Source organism: Aegilops tauschii, chromosome 1, assembly GCF_002575655.3.
Source record: "Aegilops tauschii subsp. strangulata cultivar AL8/78 chromosome 1, Aet v6.0, whole genome shotgun sequence".
Lineage (NCBI taxonomy): Eukaryota > Viridiplantae > Streptophyta > Magnoliopsida > Poales > Poaceae > Aegilops > Aegilops tauschii.
Window position 1 is genome coordinate 361,606,437 of NC_053035.3, and position 18,426 is coordinate 361,624,862.

The 18,426-nt window shown below is 45.1% G+C and overlaps 1 long non-coding RNA gene across 1 annotated transcript; it reads right to left on the bottom strand.

Annotated features, from left to right (window-relative positions):
* Nucleotides 1–4,182: 4,182 nt before the first annotated feature.
* LOC141027624 (uncharacterized) lies at nucleotides 4,183–7,764 on the bottom strand. Its single transcript, XR_012189321.1, has 2 exons — nucleotides 7,416–7,764; nucleotides 4,183–6,076 (listed from the first exon to the last, which is right to left on the bottom strand). It is a non-coding gene; the product is annotated as an uncharacterized lncRNA (long non-coding RNA).
* Nucleotides 7,765–18,426: the final 10,662 nt, after the last annotated feature.

Here is an 18,426-nt window from a genome sequence, read left to right on the forward strand (position 1 = left end):
ATGTGTATAAAAAATGGTCCTGGTGTGTATGAAAAATGTACAACATGTATGAAGTAAAAGTAGACGTTAAAACATATGTTGCAAAAAAGTTAATCATGTATTTAAAATTTTAAACATGTATGAATAATGTTCCTGGTGTGTAGTAAAAATGTATAACATGTATGATGATAAAGTAAACATTAAATATATATATTAAAAATGTTAACCATGTATAAAAAATGTTACTGATGTATACAAAAAATGTAAAACATGCATGAAAATCTACACATCAAAACACATATTTGAAAAACAAATATTTGGAAAAATCAATATGTCTCGAAATAAAATATTTTGATGTATATGAAAAATCTAGACATTTAAAACATATAATGAAAAATGTTAATCGTGTATTTTGAAAATGTTAAACGTGTTAAAAAAATGTCCCTAATGTATATGAACAATGTATATTGTGCGTGAAAAGGTAGACACGTACTTACAAAGGAACAAGCAAAATTGGCAAGAAAATGAAAAAATAAAAAAAATGAGAACTAAATAAAGAACAAAGAAAACCAAAAGAAATGCGAAAAAGAGAAAACTGAAAACGGAGGAAAATGCAAAAACAACCTAAATGTTGTAGTGTTGAGCCTGCCCGATAGCTCCCGCATGTGGCGATTCCAAATAGGAATCGGTACGGGCGAGACATAGCCTTTGTGTTGGCGGATGGCACATCATGGACAATGGACCTCCCCCCCCCCCCTACTAGTTCTCATGTGCAAATGATATGTAACCCTTGCTGTAATACATATGCGGCACGTCGACTACATAGCACGTATAGTGGTCCGACTATTAGTGGAGCGCAGCTAAGCGATTTAGCGTTTTGTGAAGTTTCCACCACCGGTTTTGGGAAGCTTTTGGTTAGTTTTCTGGACCTTTATTCAGGTGTTTGGACGGTTTTATTTTCTGTTTTCATTTTCTTCTTTATTTTTATTTTAAAAATTTATGAACCTCTTCAAAAAATATGAAAATTTTAAACTTGTGAATAGTATTGAAATTTACAAACATTATTTTAACTTTTTTTTTCAAATGTGTGCAGATTCTTTGAGTCCATGAACATTTTAGCATCCGCCAACATTTTTAAATTTTGTGAGCATTTTTTTTCTGAATTCACAATTTATGAATATTTTTTCAAATTCAAGATCATATTTTAGTTCATGAACATTTTTGGAACCCACGGACTTTTTCAAATCCAGGAATATTTTTTGAATTCATTGACATTTTTTAAATTCTTGAATAGTTTTTAGGTAACTTGATGAGTGCTATTTTTACACTCATTCACCCTTAGTTTAAACCGAGATATTTCATTTAAATCAAGATATTCGCTCCCATATTGCTACCCTTTGATGCAAAGAATTTCACAAATCCTCTCTTTGATGTATTTCCACAGGAAATGGGCTAAAAAGGGAAGAAATCACGTGAGAACATAGGAAGGAGTGGAAATGAAGAAAGAAGCAAACACTAGGAGGCGCACCAATGGCCACAGACCAAAAGACGACATTTCATACAGGCACGTGGACTCCGATGCATCTCATCTACCTGAACAACTTTTATAAAGGGGACCACGCCAAAATGTGAACATGAGGTTGTTGAGTGAAGCCGGAACAGAACCATCTTCATCCCCTCTCACAAACCCTAGTCGCCGCCATTTCCATCTCCGTAACCGCCATCACCACCATAGTCCAACTACTCTAGTTCATACTTGTAATCGTGCATCGCACAAGGCACCCACTGTAAGACATATTTGCAATCAATCAATCTTCAAGATGTGTTCTTCAATATTTTGTTCTTGCGATCTGATCTTCATGTGTGAGTAGCTCGGTAAGGTATGAGTTGAGGCATAGGCCTTGCAACCCTTTGTATTTGTTGTGGGGATCAATGGAAGGGCTTTGAATTAACATCTCGTATGTGTGAAATAAAATTGTTCCGTAGATGTACCTTGTCTTGTCTGCGATCTTCATCCCTGCACGTACCCAGGATCATGGAGATCAAGTAATGGTGAGGTTAAGTGCAAGGAGAACATGAAGTGTTATTCTGAACACCAGCGACAGAAGGGTTTAGTATGGTAAAACGGATCCAATCCTTGAGGATTCATGAGGTGTAGTCATTAAACGGCCAAAGCTCTTGTCTGATTATTTATAATCTTAATTATCAAGGCAATCCCGCGCGCTTCTAAAGATGTCGGTATGCACTTGCATAATAGTACTGAATTGTGCAGCATGACACGCATTAGAGATTATGACCCATATGCTTTGAAGTTATGTCTATTTCCTTTCTCTTGGAGAGAAAAAGCAAAAGAATGGCTTCTAGCTCTACCTAGAGGCAATATAACTTCTTGGGCTGATTCTCGCAGCAAATTTTTATCTAAGTTTTGTCCACCTGCAAAAATTATGCAACTACGTTCTCAGATTACAGGTTTCAAGCAGGAAGAACGTGAGCCACTAGCGCTTGCTTGGGATAGAATGAAAGAAACCACAAGGAACTGTCCTAATCATGGAATGGCAGAATGGTTAATCCTTCATACGTTTTATAATGGTGTAAACATGTCAATAACTATGCTTGCACTACTGCAGGATGCTGCTAATGCGACATTACGATTAGAGACCCTTTGGCGAAACTGTGTGCGATGCATTAATCACAAACGCCGATGTAAAAAAGTCAAAAAAGACGCAAAACGTTTGCGATGGCGGATACATCAAACACGGTTTAGATTTTAGTTGCGTGTGCGATGAGGGGCATACGGTTGATCCATATGAACTGTTTACGATGAGACAGAACAACAGAAACGGGCAGCCATATCAGGGTGTGTGCGATATACGGCATACAGTTCGCTCCGATGAACTGTTTGCTATTAGGGAATGCAACAGAAAAGGTTAGCCAGATCAAGGTGTGTGTGATATACGACATACGGTTCACTCAGGTGAACTGTTTTCGATTAGGGAACACAACAAAAAAGGTCAACTTAACAAGATGTGTGTGTTATGCGTCATACAGTTCACATAGATGAACTGTTTGCGATGAGCCAAAAGAATACAAAGGATTTCTGTAAACAAGATGTGTGTGATACGCGGCAAACAGCCCACTCAGATGAACTATTTGCGATGAGAAAATATAACATAGGCGGTTACTACAGTTATTTCGTGTGTGATTCTGTGTGTACAAAAAACTTAAAAAATGCAAACTAGTTGCTTGCGGTGGCTAGGAGTATCGCACACGATGTGTCTGCGAGTACTCATGTGCGATGATTAGTAAGTTACACATATGTTTTCCTTATGTTAACACGTGTGTGGTAGATAACACGTGACACCACATACGGTAGTCGGGTTGTGTGCTCCACTTAGTCTTCCCGCGCTCCAGGGAAGGCTTCCGCGCTCCAGCGAATGCTTCCCGTGCTCCATATGGGTGAATTGTAAAATCCCCGCCTCTTCCCTCATCGGTTTCCCGCCACCAGCTAATGGCTTGCTGCATATGACCCAGGCAGCAACGCACCATTGCGGCACTGTGCGCAGATCTAGTCCTCACTCATCTACCATTAGTTATTCCAAACATGCCAGGTAACGACCAAAGCTTCGACATCGACCCCTACCTGTGTTACATCTTCAGCGAGGAGAACGAGCCGGAGCAGGTCGGGGAGCAAGAGCTTCATCGGCCGGTGCAGGCACCATGGCCCATCGGCAGCGATACCGCCGTGAAAGTCCTTGGGCGCACAATCGACATATTGCAGAGGAAGTGTGATGAGCAGTTTGCCATCCACCGTGCACAAGATCCAGAGCTGCTAGGCGGCATGATCGACGACCCATCCAAAGAGCCGCCGTCACTGGTGCTCATCGAGAGCTTGATGCCCCGCCAGGAATGGGCACAGGACCTCTGCAACTCAGTTATGAGACAGCCAGTCTGCGGCTTCATCATTGCTGGCGGCGGCCGTGTCAACCTCGATCCCGACGATGTGTTGGCCAGGCTCGAGCGCACCCTTGGCGGAGTTGACGTCACCGACGAAGTAGAACATTGCCAACATGGTATCTTGAGGATGCAGGTGATGGATGCAATTTGCTACCAGGTGTGACGCCCCTGATTAAATCGTACACTAATCATACACGCAAATGTGTACGATCAAGATCAGGGACTCACGGGAAGATATCACAACACAACTCTAGACACAAATAAAATAATACTAGCTTTATATTACAAGCTAGGGGCCTCGAGGGCTTGAATACATAGCTCAATACACAAGAGTCAACAAAAGCAACAATATCTGAGTACAGACATAGGCTAAACAAGGATGCCATAAGAAGGCAAACACACAAAAAAACGATCGAAGAGGCAAGGCCTCCTGCCTGGGACCTCCTAACTACTCCTGGTCGTCGGCAGCCTCCACGTAGTAGTACGCACCCTCGGGGTAGTAGTTGTCGGCGGGGGTGACATCTGGCTCCTGGGATCCATCATCTGGTTGCAACAACCGGAAAGAAGACAAAAAGGGAAAAAGGGGTAGCAAAGCAACCATGAGTACTCATCCAAAGTACTCGCAAGCATCAGATCTATACTAAGTATGCATTGGTATCGAATGGAAGGGTTGTATTTGTGGAATGAACTGCAGAATGCCAGAATAGAGGGGAAGGTCGAGCCTATCGAAGACTAGCATCTTCAAGCAGCTGCAAGTATCTTGCAGCATTCAGAAGAGTAAAGAATAGCAATTTAATTTTTAACAAGCATGTTGTAACATTAATGCCCAGAGATCCTTCCTCGACTCCCTGCGAGGAAGCAATCCCGGAGCGACATATCCATCTCATGTCTCAAGTATCCATTTCTAGTTATAATAGATTAGGATACAAGTCTGAACGTCCGTTACCGTGGACACGACTATTCGAATAGATAATCTTCCTTGCAGGGGTGCACCATGTTTTCAAACACACTTGATTACTCTGGCCGGACACACTTTTCTGAGTCAATGCCCGACCTCGAAAGATCAACACGTTACAGCCCTACCTAGGCTTAGCAGAGAGGTCCCCGCCGGTCTACATCCTAAGCACTCTTGGGTCTTGGGCCCATCGCCGTTTGCACTCCGGGTCGTTGCGTGTAGGGCGGGTCCGGGCTCCACCCCTATAGGATGGTGCCGGCCCAGCCGTGCCGCAATGCTGAACTGAACGTCTGACAAAGCTTTGGCTGATACTACGACGTCGAGGCCCATAACTATTCTCGCGTGGTGGTTAGTGCGTAAAGGCCAAAGACTAATTCAGAACAAATACCGAAACCATTAGTGTATTAGGAGTTTGTGAAGACGAGCAGAGACTCACGATCGATGTGACCCCATCGCCCCGTCTTGTGGACTTACGACAAGGGCCCAGAAGCCCGGCCGTGCCACGTAATTATCTTGCGGGTGCTCTCCGGGCCCGCCCGACTTTCACAAAGGTCTCAAGTAAAGCCAAGGTAACCGTGTGTCCAAACATTAAGGGGGAAACCCCGAGGAATCACCCTTGGTGGATTCCACTCGATGTAATCATCAAGGTGAACATAGGAGGAATCACCCTCAAGGTTCACACATGAGGGGCTGCACGACAGAGTCATATCAGGAGTGGTGAAGGAGGAATCACCCTCGGTGAACACGACCGAATAGCTACACTACAAAGTTATCATCAGGAGTGCGTTACGATGTATCACCCTCGACACTCGATAGTAACTATGCAGAGTCGTACAACTAAGGGGGTTGATGTGTTGGTCTCTGGTCGTCGATCACATTGATCGAGTCATCGATGATGAAGCAGGGGCAACAAGGACAAGGTGGTGGTCACTGATGGATCACCAACCAACCTATACTAAGCAGTTTAGGATAAGCAGGTAGGTAAAAATAACAGGTACAAAAGCAGGCTATGCATCAAAATAGGAGCAATCAATTACAGTAGCAAAATCTAATGCAAGCAAGAGAGAGAATGAAATGGGAGATATCAGGATGATCAAAGGGGGGGCTTGCCTGGAAGCTCCGCTGATAGGGAAGAAGGGTCGTCGTCGACGTAGTCGATCACAGCGGCATCAACATTGGCCTCGGGGTCTACCGGAGAGAAGTGGGGGAAGAAACAGTAAATACAAAGCAAATTGGTGCATTACATGACAGAGCTAACGGTGCTCTAACGCAGTGCTACACAATACCGGCAAAGGGGGAAACATCCGAGAATGTTTTCCCGAAGTTTTGCAGTTTTCGGACAGATTAAACGGAGGGGGACGGTTGCATGTTTGCTATGATAGGGGCATGTGGCAGATGAACAGACCTTGTATTCGGATTTTTCACATTTTTCTGAGCAACGTTCATGTATAAAACGTTTTCATCCGAGTTACGGATTAATTTATATGAATTTCTAAAGTTTTAATAGTATTCTAAAATTAATTTTAATTCGAAAATAAAGATTAATACGCTATCGGTACCCAGCCTTGTGTACACAAATTGTACACAGAGGCTGACAGTGGGCCCTAGTTGACCAGTCAACGTTGACTGGTCAATAGGGGGTGGGCCCCCTGTCATAGGCTGTTTAACTAACAAACAAAATTAATTAGGTTTAAGTTAACTAATTAACCTACTAAGTAATTAATTAAATCATTATTTTAATTATTAAAAAACATTTTTCTTTTACAGGGAGGGCCCCCAGCTGCCAGTGGCACAAAGGCCACTGGAGCGGGCTTAACGGGCGCAGGGGCATGGGCGCCCGCCCGAACGGGACACGGGCGAGGGGATGCGCCAGGGCGCCGGTGCCGGATGCCGGAGGTGGCCACGGGGAGGGTGGTTGCCGGCGGGTGAGGGCGCCGGACCCGGGCGCGGGGCGGTGTGTGGCGCGATGACGACGACGCGTAGGAGCGGCAGCGGCAGGCGGTGAGCAGCGGGCAGCACAACGGGAAGGGGCAGCCCAGGTGCGGCGACCGGAGTCGGCGGGGCGACAGCCGGAGGCTGGAAGCGGGCTGGGGTAGGGGCGGCGGAGTAGCGCGACAGCGGGGCGACAATGGTCGGGAGCGAGCGGCTGCAAGGCGCGCCAGGGCGCGAAGCAGAGGGCGGAGGCGAGGCGCGGTGGCCGGCACGGGGCGCAGGAAGGGCAGCAGGGCGCGGGGCTGGCGCGAGCAGGGCACGGGGGCAAAGGCGACGCGGGGCTGGGCGGTTTCGGGGATTGGCTGGCGCATCGGTGCGGCGTACGGCGAGGCGAGGCGAGGCTCGGCACACACTGCGGGCTGGTGCTACGGCGTACTATGATGTCGATGAGCACGGCCGAGGGCGCAGGTGAGCTCAACGTCGATCGATCGAGGCCGACGAGCAGCGCGGCGGAGACGATCTTCGACCATGGCGGCTAGCTAGCCAGAGGGGCGGAACCGGAGCACGGGGAGGAGGAGGAGGAGCGGAAGCTCACCGGGAAGGCACACGGGGGTCCGGCGGTGGCTTAGTAGCAGCAGAGCAGAGGGAACCGTAGAAGATCGCCGGCGGAGCCCGTGGAAGAAGACGAGGTCGATCCAATCCACAGAGGGGCGATGATCTCGAACTGGCGCTTGCAGTTGACTTGGACGAGGTCGTCGGAGCCCCTGGTGCAGACCTAGGTGGCGTGGATGACGATGGGCGCGAGGTTGGCGACGGCCATGGCGACGGAGCTTCGGCTTGTCGCGTGGAGGAAGAGAAACAACGCGAGGGAGAAGAGAATGAGGGCTAGGGTTCGTGCGAGATGGAGAGGGGGCGGTTTTGTAGACGCCGGGGACGCGGGGGATGGACGATGCGTGTCCAGGGGGCGTCCACGGCGAGGGGGAGATGGCGCCATGACCCCCCTGCCTCCGTGTAGCAGAGGAAGGGGACGAGGGGGTGGGCTGCGCCCCTTTTGTCTAGATGGGCCAATTGGCCCAGGGTGAGGGGGGAGGTTGGATCTTTTATTTATTTTATTTTTTGTTTTATTTGGTTTTTCTTTTTATTATATTATGTTTCTACTATTTTAGTAGGCAGAATTGTTTTACTAAAATATAAAACTGGCTCCACAAATTGATCTACAAAATAACCCACAGCCACAAAAAGTTTCACACAAAATTAAAATAGTTTGATATTTTAGAAATTATAAAAGGCATTTATTTAATTGTTTTTGCCACTGTTGTATTCACAAAAGGGCATTTAAATACTTTACAAATGTGTTGGGTCACCACTATAATTAGTTATGGAATATTTGCCACACTTTGAACATTTTATTTTGCATATTTGAGAAATTTGAATTATGATTTGGATCAAGTGAGGATTAGCAACAGTAATGTGATGACATGGCACCATTAATGAGGGATTACTGTAGCTTAATCATCCGGGCGTTACAGTTCTCCTCCACTACAAGAAATCTTGTCCCGAGATTTAAGGGGTGGAGTAAGGGGGGAAGACTTGGGAAGGACGGAGCTCAACACAAGATAGGTACCTGGGGGCTATCTTAGTGAACGTGGCATAGAGGCATCTCTCGAGTTGAAATTCAAGAAAGTCATCGAGAGCAAGGTAAGGAGGTGCAATAATAAGCTTCAACTAGGTAGGCAATCGGTCGTTGCCTGAAATAGAGGGTGAATGGGGTTCAGAGCAATGGGAATAAATATTGCGTCTGATACCAGAATAGATCACTAGGTAGGTGGCTCGTGATTTACATACGAAGCCAAGCGCGAGGAACAATTTTGGAAAATAGGGATGTACATGAGAGTCAGTTTTCAATCCTGTGGAACTGTGGGTTATGGGCCCACCAAGTGGGTTAGAAGTAGCAAAGGGCGTTGATATTTTTGCACAGTCATGATAGCAAGGCAGGTCAGAGTATTGCATGTCAGTTATGTCGGCAACAACGTCGGTACCAAGGGTGAGGGACAAAGAGAACCATTTTCCTGCTCTTTAAAGGAGGCGGACCAATAGGCAAATTTCTCATCCATCAGTGGCTACCGGAATGTCATCAACAATAGTGACAAGGTCTTACTGACAGAGTTTGCACATCGAGGTGTTTACATATGAAGGGAATTACCACTGCTCAGATATGTTAGGTTACAAGAAAGGTTAAACAAAACAATGGAAAGGAAAGTGTAGACTCGAATAAGTTATCGGCGTTCTCGAGTGTCTAACAACTCAGAACCCGTGGAAACTTGGAATGGCGAGAAATAGCAGTTGATGAAGAATTCATAAGAAGTTATGTAGTTCTATGATATTCTCGAGATACCATACGGTAATAATCGATGGTAGATCAAAGTAGAGGTTGGACAGGTGAGATGATCTGAAGAAGACATGTACTTTAACTTGTCCGAGAAATGGGATCAAAGAAGAACAATATGATCGAAACCACGGTTGCAAAGGACCAAATATAGATACTAGATGAACTTATCACAAGGGGATTGTTATTATAACAAGAAGTTTACATGATAAGTTCCGCATCGGGTCCATGGGCATGAACACAAAGGCTCAAGGTCGACTCCCACTTCTTCAATGCCTAATCTTTCATTCGCTTCTCGTCTTCGACGAGGTTGTAGAATTGAAAATTTATCTGAAGAAACGCTTGTAGATATAACCCGCATAATCTTCGGGTTCACACAGATTAGGGAAGGTATAGGTTCAACCCTCTGGGGCATCTTAGGAACATATACCACAAACTTTAGGAATAAATAACTCAAGCCCAGAAGCAGAGTATGGTTGACAGGAGCGGGGGATACAATTTACCGAAGGCATTATGTATCCGAGTAAAGGCTCACAAGGTTAGTGAATATGAAGGACGCTGTCGGATAAAACCCAACAAAAGATCTGGTGGTCCACAAGGGCTCTGATGTGAGCAACGGTACTCAACGAGAAGAAGAAAGAATGCAAGGAGATCAGATTATAGAAACAACTGACTAATTCAAAGCTCGAATGCAAAGGAATTATGATTTCCAAAACAATGGATCGGAAGCATACACTCTGATTAAGGATGGATAAGTTGAATAGACTTAGAATGACAATCAATCAAGGCTTGATTCACCGAACACCAGCTCATGTCCAGAGTGACGTCTGAACCAAGGGAAGAATTTTAAATAGGACTGATGATTGCGATCATTGACAAACAAATCGAATCAAATGCTCGAAATTGCGATGACCAAGGATGTTAATGAGTATTGCTAGACATATGGAAGTAACCATAATGCAAGAATATAGGTATTTGCAGAGCAATAGTTGGAGAGGATTATCGAAAGATCAGATAGTACTTCAAAGTATCTTGTGAATCACTTGATCAACTAGGAATGAACAAATCCCTGAAAAGTGTGAGGAATTATTCATAGGAGTATTCATGCGGCAAGGAACTGCAGGGCAGTAAGCAAAAAGGATTCTAGGGAACATCAGAGAGTATTTCAGGACATTTTGTAATAACAAGAGCAACTGGGGATGAAGGTATGAACGACAATGTAGGTCGTTACCCATAAGGATTTATCAGTGGTAGGGATCGCAACGGCGAAGGGTACAAGGGTCTCGGGAAAACATCAGAGAGTATCTTCAGAATCTTCTAGTGCACCAAGCAATCATCTGGAGTGAGGGGCTCTCCAGGAGAAAGTATTTACGAGAACCTAGAGTTAGAGTTAACAAAATCATTTAACCCGAATAGAAGACAGGCCAGAGTCCCAGAGTATAGACGAGGAATAAAAGATCCTAATACCACCCAATGGCGACATGGGCCCGTAAGCCACACAGCCATGTCAATAAAACAATTTTTCATTGACTAGACTCAACTTCGGCTAAGGAGTTGGAAAGGGGGTTCCTATAGGCAGTCGGCTCTGATACCAACTTGTGACGCACCCGATTCAATCGTACACTAATCATACACGCAAATGTATATGATCAAGATCCGGGACTCACGGGAAGATATCACAACACAATCTAGACACAAATAAAATAATACAAGCTTTATATTACAAGCCAGGGGCCTCGAGGGCTCGAATACATAGCTTGATACACAAGAGTCAGCGGAAGCAACAATATCTGAGTACAGACATAGGCTAAACAAGGATGACATAAGAAGTCAAACACAAAAACAACAACGATCGAAGAGACAAGGCCTCCTGCCTGGGACCTCCTAACTACTCCTGGTCGTCGGCGGCCTCAACGTAGTAGTAGGCACCCTCGGGGTAGTAGTAGTGGGCGGGGGTGACATCTGGCTCCTGGGATCCGTCATCTTGTTGCAACAACCGAAAGAAGACAGAAGGGGGAAAAGGGGTAGCAAAGCAACCGTGAGTACTCATCCAAAGTACTCGCAAGCATCACATCTATACTAAGTATGCATTGGTATCAAATGGAAGGGCTGTATCTGTGGACTGAACTGCAAAATGCCAGAATAGAGGGGAAGGTATAGCCTATCAAAGACTAGCATCTTCAAGCAGCTCCAAGCATCTTGCAGCATTTATAAGAGTAAAGAATAGCAATTTAATATTTAACAAGCATGTTGTAACATTAATGCCCAGAGATCCTTCCTCGACTCCCTGCGAGGAAGCAATCCCGGAGCCACATATCCATCTCATGTCTCAAGTATCAATTTCTAGTTATAATAGATCAGGATACAAGCCTGAACGTCCGTTACTGTGGACAGGGCTATTCGAATAGATAATCTTTCCTGCAGGGGTGCACCACCTTTTCCAACACGCTTGATTACTCTGGCCGGACACACTTTTCTGAGTCAATGCCCAGCCTCGGAAGATCAACACGTCGCAGCCCTACCTAGGCTCAGCAGAGAGGTCCCCGCCGGTCTACATCCTAAGCACTCCGAGGTCTTGGGCCCATCGCCCGTTGCACTCCGGGTCGTTGCGTGCAGGGCGGGTCCAGGCTCCACCACTACAGGATGGTGCCGGCCGAGCCGTGCCGCAATGCTGAACTGGACGCCGACAAAGCTTCGGCTGATACTACGACGTCGAGGCCCATAACTATTCTTGTCGTGGTAATCTCACGTCAGATGTCAGGGGGTGGCTTATCATGGGTGGAGCCATGAGGACGTCGTCGGGTTCCGGAAGCGAGAGTGAGCACGAGCTCGGTAGCACACGAGACGTACCCAGGTTCGGGGCTCTCCGGAGAGATAACACCCCTACTCTTGCTATGATGACTATGATCAAGTGTATACAAGGTTGCTCCTTGAGCTGTGTTGCTAGAGGAGGAAGAAGGGCAGAGCTACCTCTCTTCTCCTAGCTATGGTGTGTGGAATGAGGGCTGAACCCTTTGCATGGGGTGAGCCCTGGGGAGTTTTATAGGCCAACCCCCTAGGGGTACAATGGTAATATGGCTGGGTGTAGGACCCGGATGCCAGTGCCTAGGTTCGTCGGGTTCCCCGCCGGCTGCTGGGGCCCACCTCTAGTGGGCCCCGCCAGCTGCCGAGAATCCGGCCGACAGGTAGGGCCCGCCGCCTGTGGGCCCAGCTGATTGCCTTTCGCTGTAGCTCTGTCCTTGATGACGGAGGCCACGTCAGGAGTCGTATGGCTACAGTCCCGCGTCAGGCGGGTTGGTGGCCGCTTGGTCAGCGCACACTATAGCCACGCTCCGTCTTGTCGTAGTGGGTGAGTGCGGACTCCGAGGGAAGGGAAGGGCCAGCTGCTGGAAGTCGGCCCGCCCCCAAAGCCGCCTTCTAGGGGTGCGCCGTCTTCTAGAAGCCCATGGACAGGTAGGGCCTGCCGCCTGCGGGCCGTACTAATTGCCGTTGGCGGTAGCATGACCCTTGCTGACGAGGGTCGTGTCATGAGTCGCATGGCTGCAGTCCCGCGCCAGGCGGGTAGGTGGTCGCTTCGTCAGCTCGTACTGTAGCCACGCTCCTCCGGGATTCAGGGGAGCAGGTGGCCCTTTTGCTTCACCCTGTCTCGTCAGAGCAGGTGAGTGCAGACTCCGAGGGGAAGAGGGGCCGTCTGCTGGGAACCGGCCTCCCCCAAAGCCGCCTTCTAAGAGTGCATCGTCTTTTGGAAACCGGCCGCTTGGTCCTAGCTGGCCCAAGGAACTGGCCGCATGTCCAGAACGCATGAGGGGCTTTGCTAGCCCCGATGTCTTGAAACTTTACTAGGTGCGGATGAGGCTACCCGGTGTCCATCCCCCCGACAGTAGTCCCCGAAGCTGGTGAGGCGCCACGGATCGAGAACGAGGTGCCTCAGAAGTTTCCCCTCAAAGAGATCCTATGCCCTCGCTACGTCCGGCTGGTGGAAGCCGCGTGCCAGAAACCGGCAAAGGCGAAGCCAGCCGCTTGGTGAATTTGAATCGTCGAGGCGGGAGCCGGGTGGCGCGCCGCCGAGCGGCTGGCCTGCTGCCCATTGCTCGCATGCCACGTGTCGCCAGCAGGCCAAGCCGGCCAGCCAGCCCACTAATACGTCTCCATCGTATCTAATTTTCCAAACACTTTTGCCCTTGTTTTGGACTCTAACTTGCATGATTTGAATGGAACTAACCCGGACTGACGCTGTTTTCAGCAGAATTGCCATGGTCTTATCTTTGTGCAGAAACAAAAGTTCTCGGAATGACCTAAAACTTCACGGAGATTATTTTTGGAAATAATAAAAAATATTGGCGAAAGAATCAAGGCCAGGGGGCCCACACCCTTTCCACGAGGGTGGGAGGCGTGCCTGCCCCCCAGGGCGCGCCCCTGCCTCGTGGGCCCCCTGGAGCTCCACCGACCTCAACTCCAACTCTATATATTCGTGTTCGGGGAGAAAAAATCAGAGAGAAGGATTCATCGCGTTTTACAATACGGAGCCGCCGCCAAGCCCTAAACTCTCTCGGGAGGGCTGATCTGGAGTCCGTTCGGGGCTCCAGAGAGGGGAATCCGTCGCCATCGTCATCATCAACCATCCTCCATCACCAATTTCATGATGCTCACCGCCGTGCGTGAGTAATTCCATCGTAGGCTTGCTGGACGGTGATGGGTTGTATGAGATTTATCATGTAATCGAGTTAGTTTTGTTAGGGTTTGATCCCTAGTATCCACTATGTTCTGAGATTGATGTTGCTATGACTTTGCTATGCTTAATGCTTGTCACTAGGGCCCGAGTGCCATGATTTCAGATCTGAACCTATTATGTTTTCATGAATATATGTGAGTTCTTGATCCTATCTTGCAAGTCAATAGTTACCTACTATGTGTTACGATCCGGCAACCCCGAAGTGACAATAATCGGGACCACTCCCGGTGATGACCATAGTTTGAGGAGTTCATGTATTCACTATGTGTTAATGCTTTGGTACGGTACTCTATTAAAAGGAGGCCTTAATATCCCTTAGTTTCTGCTAGGACCCCGCTGCGACGGGAGGGTAGGACAAAAGATGTCGTGCAATTCCTTTTCCATAAGCACGTATGACTATATTCGGAATACATGCCTACAACCTTGATGAATTGGAGCTAGTTCTGTGTCACCCTATGTTATGACTGTTACATGATGAACCGCGTCTGGCATAATTCTCCATCACCGATCCAATGCCTACGAGCTTTTCACATATTGTTTTCCGCTTATTTACTTTTCCGTTGCTACTGTTACAATCACTACAAAACCAAAAAATATTACTTTTGCTACCGTTACTGTTACTATCATACTACTTTGCTACCAAATACTTTGCTGCAGATACTAAGTTATCCAAGTGTGGCTGAATTGACAACTCAGTTGCTAATACTTGAGAATATTCTTTGGCTCCCCTTGTGTCGAATCAATAAATTTGGGTTGAATACTCTACCCTCGAAAACTGTTGCGATCCCCTATACTTGTGGGTTATCAAGACTATTTTCTGGCGCCGTTGTCGGGGAGCATAGCTCTATTCTTTGAGTCACTTGGGATTTATATCTGCTGGTCACTATGAAGAACTTGAAAGACGAGAAAACTAAAATTTATCCCTCAACTACGAGGGGAGGTAAGGAACTGCCATCTAGCTCTGCACTTGATTCACCTTCTGTTTTGAGTAAGCTTGCGACACCTAAACCTGCTTCTGCTATTAATTCTGATATGTCGCATGTTATTGATGATGCCACTTCTGCTATGCATGATACTTATGATGAAACTACTTCTATGCTTGATACTACTGTGCCACTTGGTGAATTTCTTGATGAACAACTTGCTAGGGCTAGAGAGAATGAAATTATTGAAACTGATAATATTGATGAAAGTGATGATGAAGATTCTCCCCCTAGATATGAATTGCCTGTTGTGCCTGAGGGCTATGTTATGGATGAAGAAACTGCTAGAGACTTTCTTGCTTGCAATGATAGAAGTGATCTTAAGAAATTATTAGCTAAGCCGAAACAAAAAACTCTGAATGCTAGAATGAAATATGATCCTGCTTATGCTACTTCACCTATCTTTGTTACTGATAAGGATTATGAATTCTCTGTCGACCCTGATATAATTACTCTGGTTGAATCTGATCCCTTCTATGGCTATGAATCTGAAACTGTTGTGGCACATCTTACTAAATTAAATGATATAGCCACCCTATTCACTAATGATGAGAAAACCCGCTACTACTATGTCCTTAAAATATTTCCGTTCTCATTAAAGGGTGATGCTAAGATATGGTTTAATTCTCTTGATCCTGGTTGTGTGCGTAGTCCCCAGGATATGATTTATTACTTCTCTGCTAAATATTTCCCTGCTCATAATAAACAAGCTGCTTTAAGGGAAATATGTAATTTTGTGCAAATTGAAGAAGAGAGTCTCCCACAAGCTTGGGGGAGGCTTCTCCAATTACTTAATGTTTTTCCTGATCATCCTCTTAAGAAAAATGAAATACTTGATATCTTTTATAATGGACTAATCGATGCTTCCAGAGACCACCTGGATAGTTGTGCTGGTTGTGTTTTCAGGGAAAGAACACCAGATGAAGCTGAAATTCTACTGAATAATATGTTGACAAATGAAAATAATTGGACACTTCCTGAACCAACTCTTAAGCCAACTCCGAAGAAAAGGGGTGTTCTATTTCTCATTCCTGAAGATATGCAAGAGGCAAAGAAATCTATGAAAGAAAAAGGTATAAAAGCTGAAGATGTTAAGAATTTACCTCCTGTTGAAGAAATACATGGTCTTAATGTACCGCCTGTTAAAGAAATACATGATTTTAATCCATCACCTATTGAAGAAACACATGGTCTTGATAACCCGACACAGGTAGTAAAGGTAAATTATCTCTATAGATATGATAAAGCTGAAATCCCTCCTACTAAGTTTGCTAGCCAATGTTTGGATGAGTTTGATAGCTTTATGGTTAAGCAAGAAGATTTTATTGCTTATTTTGGTAGACAATTAAAACAAAATGCTTATATGATTGAACACATGGGTGATTATATGTCTAGAGTTAAAGGTGAACTTAAGCTCATTAGTAAACATGCTTCTATGGTTACCACTCAAGTAGAACAAGTACTTAAAGCTCAGAATGATTAGCTCAATGAATTGAATAGTAAGGATAATGATTTCGCTGTTAGAGTGGCTACTAGAACTGGTAAAATGACTCAGGAACCTTTGTATCCTGAAGGCCATCCTAAGAGAATTGAGCAAGATTCTCAGAGAAGTAATGTAGATGCACCTAGTCCTTCTAAAAAGAAGAAAAAGAAAAATGATAGGACTTTGCATGCTTCTAGTGAACCTGTTGTTGACACACCTGAGAATCCTAATGATATTTCTATTTCTGATGCTGAAACCCAATCTGGTAATGAACATGAACCTAGTGATAATGTTAATGATGATGTTCATGTTGATGCTCAACCTAGCAATGATAATGATGTAGAAATTGAACCTGCTGTTGATCTTGATAACCCACAATCTAAGAATCAACATTATGATAAGAGAGACTTTGTTGCTAGGAAGCATGGTAAAGAAAGGGAACCTTGGGTTCAGAAACCCATGCCTTTCCCTCCCAAACCATCCAAGAAAAAGGATGATGAGGATTTTGAGCGCTTTGCGGAAATGATTAGACCTATCTTTTTGCGTATGCGTTTAAATGATATGCTCAAAATGAATACTTATGCTAAGTATATGAAAGAAATTGTTACTAATAAAAGAAAGATACCGGAAGCTGAAATTTCCACCATGCTTGCTAATTATACTTTCAAGGGTGGAATACCTAAGAAACTTGGAGATCCAGGAGTACCCACTATACCATGCTCCATTAAAAGGAATTATGTTAGAACTGCTTTATGTGATCTTGGAGCTGGTGTTAGTGTTATGCCTCTCTTTATATCGTAGACTTGATTTGAATAAGTTGACACCTACTGAAATATCTTTGCAAATGGTTGATAAATCAACTGCTATACCTGTCGGCATTTGTGAGGATGTGCCTGTTGTGGTTGCAAACGTTACTATTTTAACGGACTTTGTTATTCTTGATAATCCCGAGGACGATAGTATGTCTATTATTCTTGGAAGACCCTTTTTGAATACTGCAGGGGCTGTTATTGATTGCAACAAAGGCAATGTCACTTTTCATGTTAATGGTAATGAGCATACGGTACACTTTCCGAGGAAACAACCTCAAGTTCATAGTATAAATTCTATTGGAAAAATTCTATCGATTATTTTTGGAGGTTTGAATTTCCTCTTCCTACTGTCAAGAAGAAATATGATATTCTTATTGTTGGGGATGTGCATATCCCCGTTGAGGTAACATGGTGTTATTCGAAATTTCTCTGGTTCCATGTTATTCGGAATGAGTTTGTTAACAAGACTTGATCAACCTTGTTAGTGGATTCCTTTTGATGAGCATGAGATGGATGAAGTTAGAAAGCACAACCTTCTATACCCTCCTTTTACTTTCTGTTATTTAGAATGAATAAAGTAAAAATAGTATTTTCTGTCATTTTTCTGATTTATCCGTGCAATAAAAAATACCCCGAAAATAAAAGTTCTCCAAATGCCCCGAAATTGAAATATGATTTTTCTGGAATATTTGAGAATATCTGGCACTGAGAACACAGCAGGGGGAGCAAGCACCTGGCCACGAGGGTCCAGGGCGTGCCCCCTGCCTCGTAGGCCCATGGTGGCTCCCCTCCACTTATTCCAGCCACCACACACTCCTTCCTCCCAAAAAAAATCACCAACCAGCTCAAGCACGAGTTCTTGCTCATTTTACTGCGATTTTCGATCTCCTTGCTCAAAGCATCTCTCACAAAACTACTTTGGGGGATTGTTCCTTGGTATGTAACTCCTCCAATGGTCCAATTAGTTTTTGTTCTAGTGCTTTATTCATTGCAAATTTGTGCTGCCTAGGTGACCATGTTCTTGAGCTTGCATGTCAAATTTATATGGTTCCAAGTAGTTCTAATGCATGATATAGTCTCTAGGCACTTGAGGGAGTAGTTGCTATCAATTTTTTTGAGTTTGGTTCACTTTTATTTGAAGTTACTAAAATTTTCAGAAATTTTTTCAGAGGAAGAAATATGTTTAGGAAAATGTACCAAGGTGGCCCTT